This window comes from Marmota monax, unplaced genomic scaffold, assembly GCF_021218885.2.
Source record: "Marmota monax isolate L192 unplaced genomic scaffold, Marmota_monax_Labrador192_F-V1.1 WCK01_AAM20220418_F8-fsc00070, whole genome shotgun sequence".
In the NCBI taxonomy this organism is placed as follows: domain Eukaryota; kingdom Metazoa; phylum Chordata; class Mammalia; order Rodentia; family Sciuridae; genus Marmota; species Marmota monax.
Genome location: NW_026692116.1, coordinates 6098049 through 6110554, shown reverse-complemented (window position 1 = coordinate 6110554; position 12506 = coordinate 6098049). Strand labels below are relative to the sequence as shown.

At 37.7% G+C, this 12506-nt stretch overlaps 1 long non-coding RNA gene across 2 annotated transcripts in view; it reads right to left on the bottom strand.

Moving 5' to 3' along the window:
• The window catches only part of LOC131424859 (uncharacterized), a 78911-nt gene that overhangs the window by 19637 nt on the left and 46768 nt on the right, over positions 1-12506 (bottom strand). For both annotated transcript variants that reach the window (XR_009228442.1, XR_009228443.1), the window contains exons 2-3: positions 8380-8492; positions 8043-8117 (exon numbers count right to left, since the gene is read on the bottom strand). This is a non-coding gene — a long non-coding RNA (uncharacterized LOC131424859). The remainder of the gene's footprint in view (positions 1-8042; positions 8118-8379; positions 8493-12506) is intronic.

The window sequence follows — 12506 nt, the reverse complement described above, 5'->3', positions numbered from 1 at the left end:
GTTTTTGCATATGTTGTTTTCTTTCTTCTGAGCAAAAGCCACCATTTACATCTTCTTCTTAAAGTATAGAGCTCAAAATTGATCACAAAAATGTGTTGATTTATGTATGAAAAATACAGGTCAATGAGTCTACATCTCCAAAGACTATCCAATAAATGAAAACAAACTGTAAATTTTTGATTTGGACATAATAAAAAATTGTTAATTTGCCTTTAGTTCCTCAAGCTTCAAGTCTCTATGCCTTCAAAATGTTGGTCCCTCTCTTCTTTGTACTATCTTTCTTTACTTTCTTAACTATAAAAATGACAACTAGTTTTTCACTTTAAAATGACATCTCTCCTAAACCCTCGCATCATGGTCAGGTGTTCTTTCTGCATGCTACTCCTGTGACATCTTTGGTAAAACACTTCTCTCCTGCTATTGAAATTGTCTACCAAGTTCACCATACCTTCAAGTTGATTGTGGATTGTGGATGTCTGACCCACAGAATTACTCAACTTTAGGTTGACTTTGAACACAATGCCTGGAACACAGGCAAAAAATATTTGCTAATGGAAATAAGTCACGTGTCACGAGTATGACAAAATGCTTCGGGACAATCTGAGAAAGTCTCCTGGTGTTCACTGAAGGTGTGAAAGTGGTTAGGCAGGTGTCTGTTGGCATTCTTCTTTTATTTATTCTCTCATCATTTATTACATATAAAAACAGTACTGCCTAAGGCATCCTGTACCAAAAAAAAAAAAAAAAAAAAAAAGAGCTATATGCCTGGTCACAGAGTAAGGACACTTGATAGGAGCAACACACAAAACCTCTACTTCCCTCTCCAGTCATCTGATAGCCATTTTCACCCACTTAAGCTCCTTTAGCTGGACATTTTTGTGGCTGAGGGATTTACAGAAATGAGAATGTAGCAGTGAGTGGAAAATAGAATCAGGGGAAGTTTTCAAAGGATAGCTTTCAGATCATAGGAACATGGACAGACCTGGGGAATGTGGTGGGCTTGCTCTAGAGTCTCTTTGGCTCCCATCTATGCTGTGTGCATATGGAAGGGAAGACAAAGAACGAGCAAAACTCCAGAAGCACTCTGAAAGATCCAGGCACTGATGAGCATGGTGATGAAGGAACCTAGCATTCTACCAATGAGGATGAATTAACCCACTCTGAAGGAACCGTAACAGCTAATTGGCCACTAGACTTTGTTTTCAGAGGTGACACTGTTGACCATGCTTAAAAGATAAAATGAGGCCAGATTTGCCAAAGGGGCATATAGTGGGCTCCAAGCTTTCTAATCCTTCCCCAGCCACACCCAGGAAATAAACTTCAGGTGGGAAATTCCACTTGGTATAATTGACTATTTTTGTCTTGCTTACCTAAACTACCACCAGTGGCTGAGTTTAAAATAACATGAGAGTTGTTTTAAAAACACAAAAATGTTAATAAATTCCAATAAAGGAAATATATTCTTTTTTTAATTTCCTGAGATCTTTGTTGTATAAAGCAAATTAGTCCTCTTTGAGGTAGGCTCTGAATGACTGTTATTCAATTCTGCAGGGGGCTTTTACTCTTGGCTGTAGCTAGAAAAGAAGATCTGCAGTAAAGGGGCCTGTGGGGGTGACTGCCATTTACCCCCATGTTTTCATAAATGGAAGCAGCCAGGCAAAGAGCACAGCTGTCACCATTTCCCAAATATGCATCAGGGGTGGGAGCCACTTGAGCAAGGGCCAATATGACAGGCAGGTTGCCTCACACAGCAGATCTAAATGTTATTAGCAACAATTTGAACCATACAGTCAGGTTCAATGCTTTGTATATATGTATAAAAATAGATCTAGGTTCACTCATCCTGCTTTTTCCCTGGAATAGAAATGCCAGGTTGCTTGGAGAGAAGGTGGTCCTTGTAATGTGTCTTGGCCAATTGGAAATTGGCAGCATTTGTGCTCTCTTGAGAACAACTTCTTGCCAAACTTCTAGGACATTTCCCAAGACCTAGAGGATTGGCCAATTGGACAACATTTCACTAAGCACACAAACTTCTCATTGCACAACCCAGACTCTTCAGAACTCTGACCTGCTACGAAGCAGAAAAACACAATCGGGCATCACTCATCCCTACTCAGATTCTTCCAAATGTCACCATCATGGTCTCTCTAAAAGAGAAAAAAAAAAAAACACAAATTCTCTCCAAGAGACAGCTGATTAAGAGAGACACTTAAATTTAGAGGAAAAACAAAACACAGATAAAACCACTTTTATAAGATTAACCAAAAATTCAATTGTGGCCCTTATAGGAACTTAACCTTTTGTTCAGGATCAGTTATAACATCATTAACTTTATCTGAAGAAATACATTTATACTGGGCACAGAATAGAAAAGGTCAAGGACTAGATTCCAAAACTTCTGAAGAGAAAGATATATCTCTAAATTACTAGATGAATTCAACCTTTTGGTAAAACATTTTGTATTCATTAATGACTTTCTTACTGTGTGGGGGGGGAGTGTGTTACTTCTTGGCTGGGAACCAATGGCAGGAATTATGTGAATGCCCACTTCTCTGGAACCCTCTAAAATTATGGTGTTGATTCGTGTATGATGAAAAACACCCTTGGAAAATATTCTACAGCCTGTGATGGGGGTCATTAGATGAATTAGACCATGATTTTACAAATGCAATTGTAAATTAAATAAAGTATCAAAAGCAAATCCAATCGCAGCTGTTTGGAAGAGTTTGTCACTTAAAAACTTCACTTATCACCAAATAATATAATTAGGCAATTACCAAGTGACAGCTAAGTGATGATTATAGCAGCCAAAGCAAAAGGGCAGAAGTCTTAAACTCCCAGAAAAGCCACTAACAGACAGATCATAATAAACCAAAGAGGGTATATCTTCCTAATTTTGTCTGATTTTCTCTCAGCAATAGATTTGGCCAGATGGTGCCTAGACCCACAATCAATGTATCCATTAGACACAGTACATACACAACCTAAGGCCCCATAGCACTTTCCCCCCCTATTTTGTGGTGCTAGGGATGGAACCCACAGCCTCCCACATGCTAGGCAAGTGCTCCACCACTGAGCTACACCCCCAGCCCTCCCATAACGCTTTTAAGGGTGCTTGAAAAGGTTTTACTTTATTTTAAAAACAGGAAAAAAAACAAAAGAAGATCTCTTAGGTCAAAGAAAATTTTTAACATGTACTGTTAATATATTCATCTTGATACCAAGGCAATCATGAAAAAAAAATCATTATAATTTTTGTTGTTGTTTTTAATGGAGGATGGAGCCCTTGAAGGCAGAAGCAACAAGGACCCAGGAATTCATTATGTGGTTCTACCTAGAGCTTCCCAGAGGAATGCAATGTGTATTAGGGGCCTCGGTTAGTGCAGGAGCCAGCCAGATATAGGAGAAATGACGGAAGAATGGAAGGTGGGATGGAGGAGAGGCATCCAATGTGGTGTATTTATGGGGCTATAAGGGTGGTAAGACCATGTGAAGGCAAAAGCTCTATTTTAGTGGCAAGACTAGGTTTAAGATGTAGAATATCAACAGCTCTGTGTCCTCCTGCACTGCCATATCCCCAAGTCAGGCATGGTGCTCAAATCACAGTAATCCCTCAATATTTCAAAACATATAAATGGTTCTAGGTGTGGTATGGAAGCTACTAGACAGAAATAAGGTGTGTTCCAGTCACGCAATTCTTGAATAGTACCAGCTATACTCATTCCTCAATGATACATTTACTTCTTTTATGTCCATCTCTGCCAGTTATTCCTGCCACTGAATGTAAATTCACACTGAGGCAGACTGGACAGTGGCAAGAGCATTGGTCTTGGTCAGTCTTGACTCCTTCACTTATCAGTGCCAGAACTTGAGAAAATTCTTACCCTTGTGAACCTCAGTTGCCTCGTATGCAATTCAGAGATAGCTGCTTGCACACTGGACATCATGAAGATAAAAATGAAATAATCTGCATCACACACTAAAGCCACTGGCTCCTACATGATTACATTGCAAAGAAATAAAAATGCATCCTGTCAACTCTACATTAACACACTTCATAATTTTTTTTACCTAATAATGCTCCTAAAATTTAGCCCTAAATATTTGCAGTTAACTCATTTCCCACACAACAGAACTAAAGACATTCCTAAGTTAAAGAACGAAGATAAACAGCTACATGGTGAACCAGTTGATAATGGACCCTATCCCATCCCTGGGAAGATGGGAAGAGGATGGTTTACAGTTAATAGAAATTTGGATAAGCTACTTGGAATGAAATGTAAGGAGAAAAGGAGAGGCAGTGAGAAGAACAGGAGACTGTGCAAGTCACCACAGTGTCCTTGTTAAGCTGCTTTCCTAGGTAGGTGGGTCCTCAGAGCTTTTGTTAAAAAGCAACATAACCAAGGCTAAGTGACTCACTGGTGGATGGCACGGAGAGCAAGAATACACTGAAGACAGAGATGACACACATCCTGGGTAGGTCAGACCAGGATAGCATGAGACTTTATCTGCTACTCGGGTGGTGCATGATTTAAAACTTATTATTCACATCCGGAATTTTCCATTTCCTAATTTCGGACTGCAGTTGACCACAGGAAACTGAAACTATGGAAAGCAAAACTGCAGATAAGAAGGGACGACTGTACTTTCTAGTGGGGGAGGAGACAATAATGAATGAATAAACAGACACATACAGAGTGATACCAGGTGTAACTAAGTGCAATGAATGGGGGGAAACTGTGGGAGGGGGCAGAGTGACATAGATGTACGTTACATGGGGTGGACAGAGCCAGAATGAGCAGACCCAGAATGTCTCTCCTAATCAGCAGCCTCTGCATTCTTTCTCATCCCCCGTTGCCTTTCATCTGTGATATTCTTTAAGGATGAAAGTTGACCTAATCTTTCACCACTAGTAATGGTTCCATTACTAGTTCTAAAAAGCATGGAGTGGATTAGCTTCCAGTTTGGAGTAAGAGTGACACGATAAGGAGACTGGCCACACATAGTCCAGGACAAAGGAAAATGGCACATAAGAGCTCAGGATGTGACTGAAGTTGCCTGAGGCATACCAGGGAGAACTTAAATGTTTGACCCTTCAACAGGATGTCCAGTGAACAGCATTTTAGCCTCCTGCACATTCAGAGCACTAATAGCAAATTGAAAAACACATACTTAGAAGAAACCCATAACTATTTACATTATTTTTATGAGTGCTTATTTTTAATTAAATTTATTTCATTCTTTCCTGATCAGTAATTACTTTATTTTTATTTGTTCATTTTATTTTTGTATTTATGTATTTATTTAGTAAATTAGTTATTTTGGGGGGGGGGGTTCCAGGGATTGAACTTAGTGGCACTCAACCACTAAGCCACATCCCTGGCTCTATTTTATATTTTTAGAGACAGGGTCTCACTAAGTTGCTTAGCACCACACTGTTACTGAGCCCACTCATAATCCTCTTGCCTCAGCCTCCTGAGCCACTGGGATTGCAGGCATGCACCACCATGCCCAGCTATTTGTTCATTTTAGATTTATGTGGCAGTAGAGTATATTTTGACATATTTATACAAACATGGAGTATATCTTATTCTAATTCAGTTAATGATGGTGAAAAATTTAAATCTTCTATAGCAGTGGAGTCATTAAAATCTCCTACTGTATTATGAAATCTCAAGTGTTTTTCCCCATCTCTCAATATCTCCATGTGAATAGCATCTAAATCTTAACTATTAATCATCTTAAGTATAAAGTTTTACTCACAATTTTCAGTATTAAATTCTACCTTTTCATCTTAAATTTTGCTAGAAACATTCCTAAAATGAGGGAGGAGAAGGAATAATGCAACAAATACCAAGGGGTTTGCAAATATAATGTGAAGTTATTTCAACACTTGCAAATACCAATGGTCTAATGTATTTAAATGAACACTATGTGAGAAAAATGGATTCTGGTTGGCTCCATGGGCCTTGTATGTTCTACTCCATCCCCTATTTAGACAGGAACTATTTCTACCAATTATAATAAGCAAATGGAATAATGTGATTTTCAGGCCTTATAAGTCACACTTTAGTTAATTTTAAATTCTTCTGCTTAATGTATGAAATTATGGTAAATTTATTCATTTTAGAAAGTGTTCTACAGTTATTCTCTGCCCATTTGAACCTTTAAATTAAGGCAATTAAGTTCTATTTGCATTATTATTTCTGCTATAGACATGTGATTGAATTTTATCAATTTCTCCCCTAATAGCTGAATCCTACATATCCCTATTACACTTAAAATTATCCTTTTCTCCTTCTTTGTTCCACCTTTAGCTACTTTCCAGCTTTTCTCAGATACTAGTAACAATCTCACTCCAAAATACAGATTGGAAAATCCTCCTCGCTCTCAATAAGCTTTTTGCTTTGACCAGTTCAAAAATCATAGTTTTCTTGCTTGTGTCTTTTCCAGATATTTAAGTCATAGGTGAATTGAATTTATTCTAGTCATTTCCATACAGAGCCTCCTCCCAAATTTTGTATTATAGAATACAAAGGAGACAATCTTAATACATATATATATATATATATATATATATATATATATATATATATATATGACAATCTTAATACTTCCACTATATATGGAAGTATTAAGATATATATATATATATATATATATATATATATGACAATCTTAATACTTCCTGTCACTTAAGTCACATATCAGGACTTCTGGGTTTTTAATTTACTTAATAACCAAGAACATGCATGTTAGCCTAATTTACATTATGCTTTCCCTGTCTGGCACAGAATTCCAGGAAACGTATACATCCAACAAGGAGGAGCAGTTCTATAAGGCTATGCCATTAATTTTTCCAAGTCATTTAATTCCATTTGCCCTTCCCCTTGGTCAGTCTCTTTAAATCCTTTCTCACTTTCACATTTGTCCTTATTTTCTTTCCTACCAGATCACACCTGACCTTTCTCTCGGTCTTTTTTATTTCCCTGAAGCAAATTCTGTTAAGTTCTCAGCTCTCTATTCGATGCCATATCTGGGGTTGTTTACTAGTGTTTAGAATAATCTCCTACCCTGATTCCACAGTCTTCATCTTCAACTACCTTCCGTAAGCCCATTTCTACTGGGAGGTTCACTATGCTGCTTTTCCTGCCAGATATGTTCTCTAGCCCTCATTTTCCTGAATGCTGCCCTGGCCTGGCCACATCAGAGTGGCAACACTCTAGGATACAAATGCTATACTTCCATTTCTTCTAAAGTACCATATCTAATCCTAAAAACAACATCTTCCATCAAACTAATCTTTCTTAACTCAACATCAGAGCCTATTGTCCAGATCAACATCCAGATCTGTGAAATCAGTTTCAATTATTCCTTGAGGTATTTTTTTCCAAATTTTCTAGAAGTTCTAGGGCCCAAAGACCTCCAGAAGGTAAAAAGGAAAGGGAGATATTTCTTATAATAAAAGGATAAAAAAAAAAGCCATTGCACACTTTGGTTGGGTCATTTTGTGCTAGCTGTGAAAGGGCTGACTCTTCTTAAGATATAGAAATGAAAAGATGGGTGATTTAATAAAAAGTTCTGAGGCTTCACTAGTCTTATCTCTCATCCTTTTCATTTTCAGAGATATTTTGAAGGGAGTTCACACAATAGTAACAAATTATCATCAGCTTGGTCCTCTAAAAGCTCAGGCAATCCAAGTTATTTTTTTGGTACTTCATCTTTAAGAAGAGTAATTATTCCAAATATTCCTCCAATTTCCAATCACTCTATAATATGTGAACAGACTCAAAGGTGTTATTTTTTCATATGTGTATGAGTACACATATAGGGCAATTATTCTCAACCTAATTTTCATTCCATTTACATTCAGAAAAGAAAAAAGGTCTCTATATTTTCAGGGGTTGTCTATAGTATTTTGTTTTTATGGAAACATTAGAAAAAGGGAGCCAATTATGCAAGACTCCACTTAGTTTTGATTGCCTTAAAATACAAACTGCTGAGGTTTTATAGGCTCACACTAAAGAAAGAAAAATACTTACCACCTAATTCCAGATATCTTGTAACTTATGAACCACCAGACATAAAATCATTGAGTCTCCAGGGCAAAAAAGAACCTAAAGTGGAAACAAGGAAATCAAGCCAGTCAATAACAAACAAAAATAAAAACTTTCATTCCTGAATAAGCCCTTTTTTGAAGTTTAACAGAACTCACCCTTTTTTTATTTATTTGTTTTGGTTCCGCCTTCGTGTGGCCAGAACCTTCCTATTCTTCATTACTAGTGGTTTTCCTAACCCAACTAACACTTAAGGTACATTATTTACCAGGCAATGATAGGGCTTGATTTAAAAAATTGAAATGACTTTTTTGTTACTTACTCACTTGAGCCACAGTCACATACTCAAATGCCTCTGGAGCTGGACAGACTGCCCATTGCATTGTGCAGCCAGAAGTCATGGTTCATCCACACCACTTTGCACATTAGGCTGAACTGGGGATAATAAATAAATAGAGCTGGGAAACACAGTGGTACTATGGCAGGTAAAGTAAATGTTTAAAGCATCCCTGAACAAAACAGTAAGAAACAGGCCCTGTCGTCACCCTGGAGGGCATACGACCCTGCCAACGAAGCAAATGCAGATCTGCAAGGACATTTTAGACTGCAGGTCATGTGCATATGATATTATTCTAGCATATTTGATATTATGATATTATATAGGCATACTTGCAAATAACTATAATGTATCTCCTGTATTATTAAAATTATCATATTCCAGTATCATATCTATTTGTTGTGGATTTTTTTTTTTATTCTCTCTCAATCATTCAATTTTAAGGAGAATTTTAAAAGTTAAAAAAAGCAGTTAGGGCAGTGATGTCAATCTTATTCCCAAAGGAGTTGAATCCTTTTTTAAAATATTGCTTATTGTTATAAAAATATAATAACAGATCTGTGTTTCCACAGCAACACATAATTTTTCTGATCCAAATGAAGTTATGACTTAGTGTAAGACATTCTTTGCTTCTTTGCTTCACTTCCTCCTGCCTATACCTTCCCAGCAATCACTCCATGAAATGCAAGTTTGCACAGTGAGTGGGCAAGGCATTCTGCAAAGTGGCATGGTCCTTACGTACAAAAAGCTTGCAGTTTAGACAAGTAACAAATAGGTACACAAAGGACTATAGTTGAGAGTCATATGGAATTAATGTGCTAATAGGTACAAAGACATGGGAGAGATTTGGGGATATAAGAAAGGCATTGAAAATGTTCCTTAAAGATGGACCAGGACAAAGCAATGTAAGAAAGGAGTAGACATGGGGCATTATACCAGTGTGGATAAGAAGGTAAGAAAAGCTGGTCCTATACGACCCAGGTGGCTGGATCTCACACAGTCTAGGGAAGCATACATAGGATGGTGAGATTATGAGAGAGATGAGTTGAGCCCTTACCTTCTTAGATTCTTTTCCTTTTTCCAGATTTTCTCTCCCTCCCAACCCAAACCTTTAAATTATGCAGCCCAGAGCCCAGTCCTTGGACTGCTTCCATTTTCTATTCACATTTACATCCTTAATAATCTTACTCATTCTTTAAATACTGTCTTTATTCTGATAAGTTCCAATCTCACAATTCCAGTGCATACCCTGAACTCCAGACTTGTCTATCCAGTTGCCTGCATACCATCTATACCAAAGCCTGACAGGCATCACAAAATCAAAGTGTTTTCCAAGTCTGTTTGAGCTGCTATAACAGAGTACCACAATTTATTTCTCACAATTCTGAAGTCTGGAAGTCCAAGATCAAGGCACCAGCAGATCCACTGTTTGGTGACAGTGTAATTCTTGATCAGTGCTTTCTTACTATGTCCTCACACTGTGGAAGGTGAGAGGCATCTCTCTGGAATCTCTCATGATTGCACTATCCCATTCATGCACCGTGACCAAATCATGGCCCCAGCTCCTAAAAACCATTGCACTTGGGCGGGTGGAGAACAGGATTTCAATGTATGAATTTTGGAGGGGGCACAGACATTCAGTTTTGAACAAGAACTAAAACTAAGGTCCTGGTATTCTCTGCTGAACCTGTTCCTTCTCCATCTTCCCCCATATGGTTTGTTTCCTTCCAGAGCCTCAGTCTTGGGCTCATCCTTGACTCCTCTCTTTCTCTCATACCCACAAACAAGTGCTGGGAAAATCTCATATAATTTACCTTCAAAGTACAACCCAGATTTAACTACTTCTCATAGGTAGGTCTCTGCTTCTGCCCTTGCTCTCCTGCACACAGGATCCCCAACCCAGAAGCCAGAGGGATTCTATTAGAATGCAAGTCAGATCATGTCTTTCCTCAAAATGCTAAGAGAGCAGCACCCATCCTGCTCACAGCAGAGCCCCCAAATTCTTGCAATGGCCGTGCAAGCTCTCATTCACTCAGATTCAGCAAGAGGCAGGCTCCTTGCTCCTTGCAGTGCCCACCCTCTCCCTTATCACCCACTCTTCCTGGAGGCTCTTCCTCTGGATAACCAAGCAGCTTCTTGAGTTATTAAGTTGTTTTTCTTATATGTTCCCCTTTCTAGTGAGTCCTCCTGAAGCCATCCTGCCTAGAACTGGACTCTGCACTCTTCCTCTGACTCCCACAAATCTCCTTTTAAAATGTATTTTTCTTAGTCCTTATCACTCTAACATATGTAAGTTATACACTTATCTTATTTACTCCCAGCTCTCTCTGGGCTGTAAGCTCCAGGAGGGCATGAACATTTATGGATTTTGTTTAACACTGTATCTCCAGCATCTGGAACAGTATCACCTAGGTAAGAGGAACTCAGTACATACTTGGTGACTAAATGAATGAAGAAGACCCATCAATGGTGGTACAGAATTAGAAACCACTGAAGGTGTTTGAATTGAATCTGAAGAAAGAAATGAGCAACACATCTATTTCAAATATTGCACTAAACTTCTGAAGCAGAAATGGTATTGTGGGGGTGACAGTTGAAAACCAAACTGTCAGAAAAATTTCCATGACCACACCTCCATGATAATCACATCTCTTTGTCTCTGACTTGATTTCATCAAATCAGCTTGGCATTATAGAAACATAAGGACCTTAGGAAAAAAATAAATAAATAAAATTCTGGTTCTGATAGTGAATGTCAGTTTCATATTTAAAGGAGATTATAAATGAAATTTATATGGATTATAAGGATTAATAGCAATTATTAATCATAATAGGCAAGGTAGACCAGTTAAATGTTTCTCAAATATTTTGATCTCCAGATATTTTTATACCCTTAAAATATAAAGGATACAGCAGAAAACAGGTGTTTACAAAATCATAATCCTTTTGTTTTAATAATTAATTAGGAAAGACAGAGCACAACCAGTTTCCTAAACTTATCTGTTCATGTTTGCATAATTTATTCACTAAAATTTTTGCTAATATTATGGGTAGAAATTATCAACCAACATTTGATTACCATGATCAGCAATAAAATGTGCCACTACACAATTTCTTTTGTTTTGTGTTATTAATTTACCTGTGATCCGGGCTTTCAATTCTGTACCCATCTTCTGAATATTCCATTAACTCCCAATCCCTTTCAGTCACCCACCTCCAGCCAAAGTGAAACCAAAAACTTGTTAAATTAAAAATGCATTCATGTCTTATTTTGTACTTCTGTACTTCCCTCATTAAAAATGTTTTTAAAATTAGGTTTAAAACAAAAGAATCTAGGGTTACTACATCCCACTTCCTTCTGCCCATGTCAATTCTGTAAAAGGCAAGTTAGACCAGTTCAGTGTTTTGATCTCCAGATACTTTTACACCTTTAAAAATTATTGAGGATTCTCAAAGAGCTTTTGTTATTGTGGTTTATATCTATAAATATTTAACACATATAAATTAAAACAGAATTTTTAAAACAGAAGAATGAGAATACTTTCTGTTAGCTCTGAGAGCAAGGATGTCATCACACCTCACACAGCATCTGGAAAACTGTTGTATGGCCTGACTCAATGAGAGGTAAGAAAAGAACATCAAAGCATCACTATGAAATTATTTTCACCTAGTAAACAGTCTGACCGTGTCTTAGGAACACCTAGGGGTTCCTGGGCCACACTTTGAGAACCACTTGCTTTATCTTAATCTAGTAAAATATACACCCCAAATTCTGAGTGACATGCCACAGTGAAGTTTTTTTTGTTTTGGTTTTTGAGCTCTATGTGAAAGTCTATGTGATTTTGATCTGGAAAAGCCTTGTCTATCTTGTAGCTACACCATCTGCAATGTGTGGCTTTACCTCAACAAGGAAAGAGACAGATGGGAGAGGAAACTAATTGGCTCCTAACTGCCCAGACCCAGAAGCATACATGTCATGTCTACTTGAAGTTCATGAGCCAGAAATGGTCAGCCCCAACTCAATGCAAGTGGAGCCTGGCAAATTAGAAGTCCACCAGGTTTACCTCCTTTAAAACTTCTGAAACAGCACCCTTATAGTAAAAAGAATCAGAA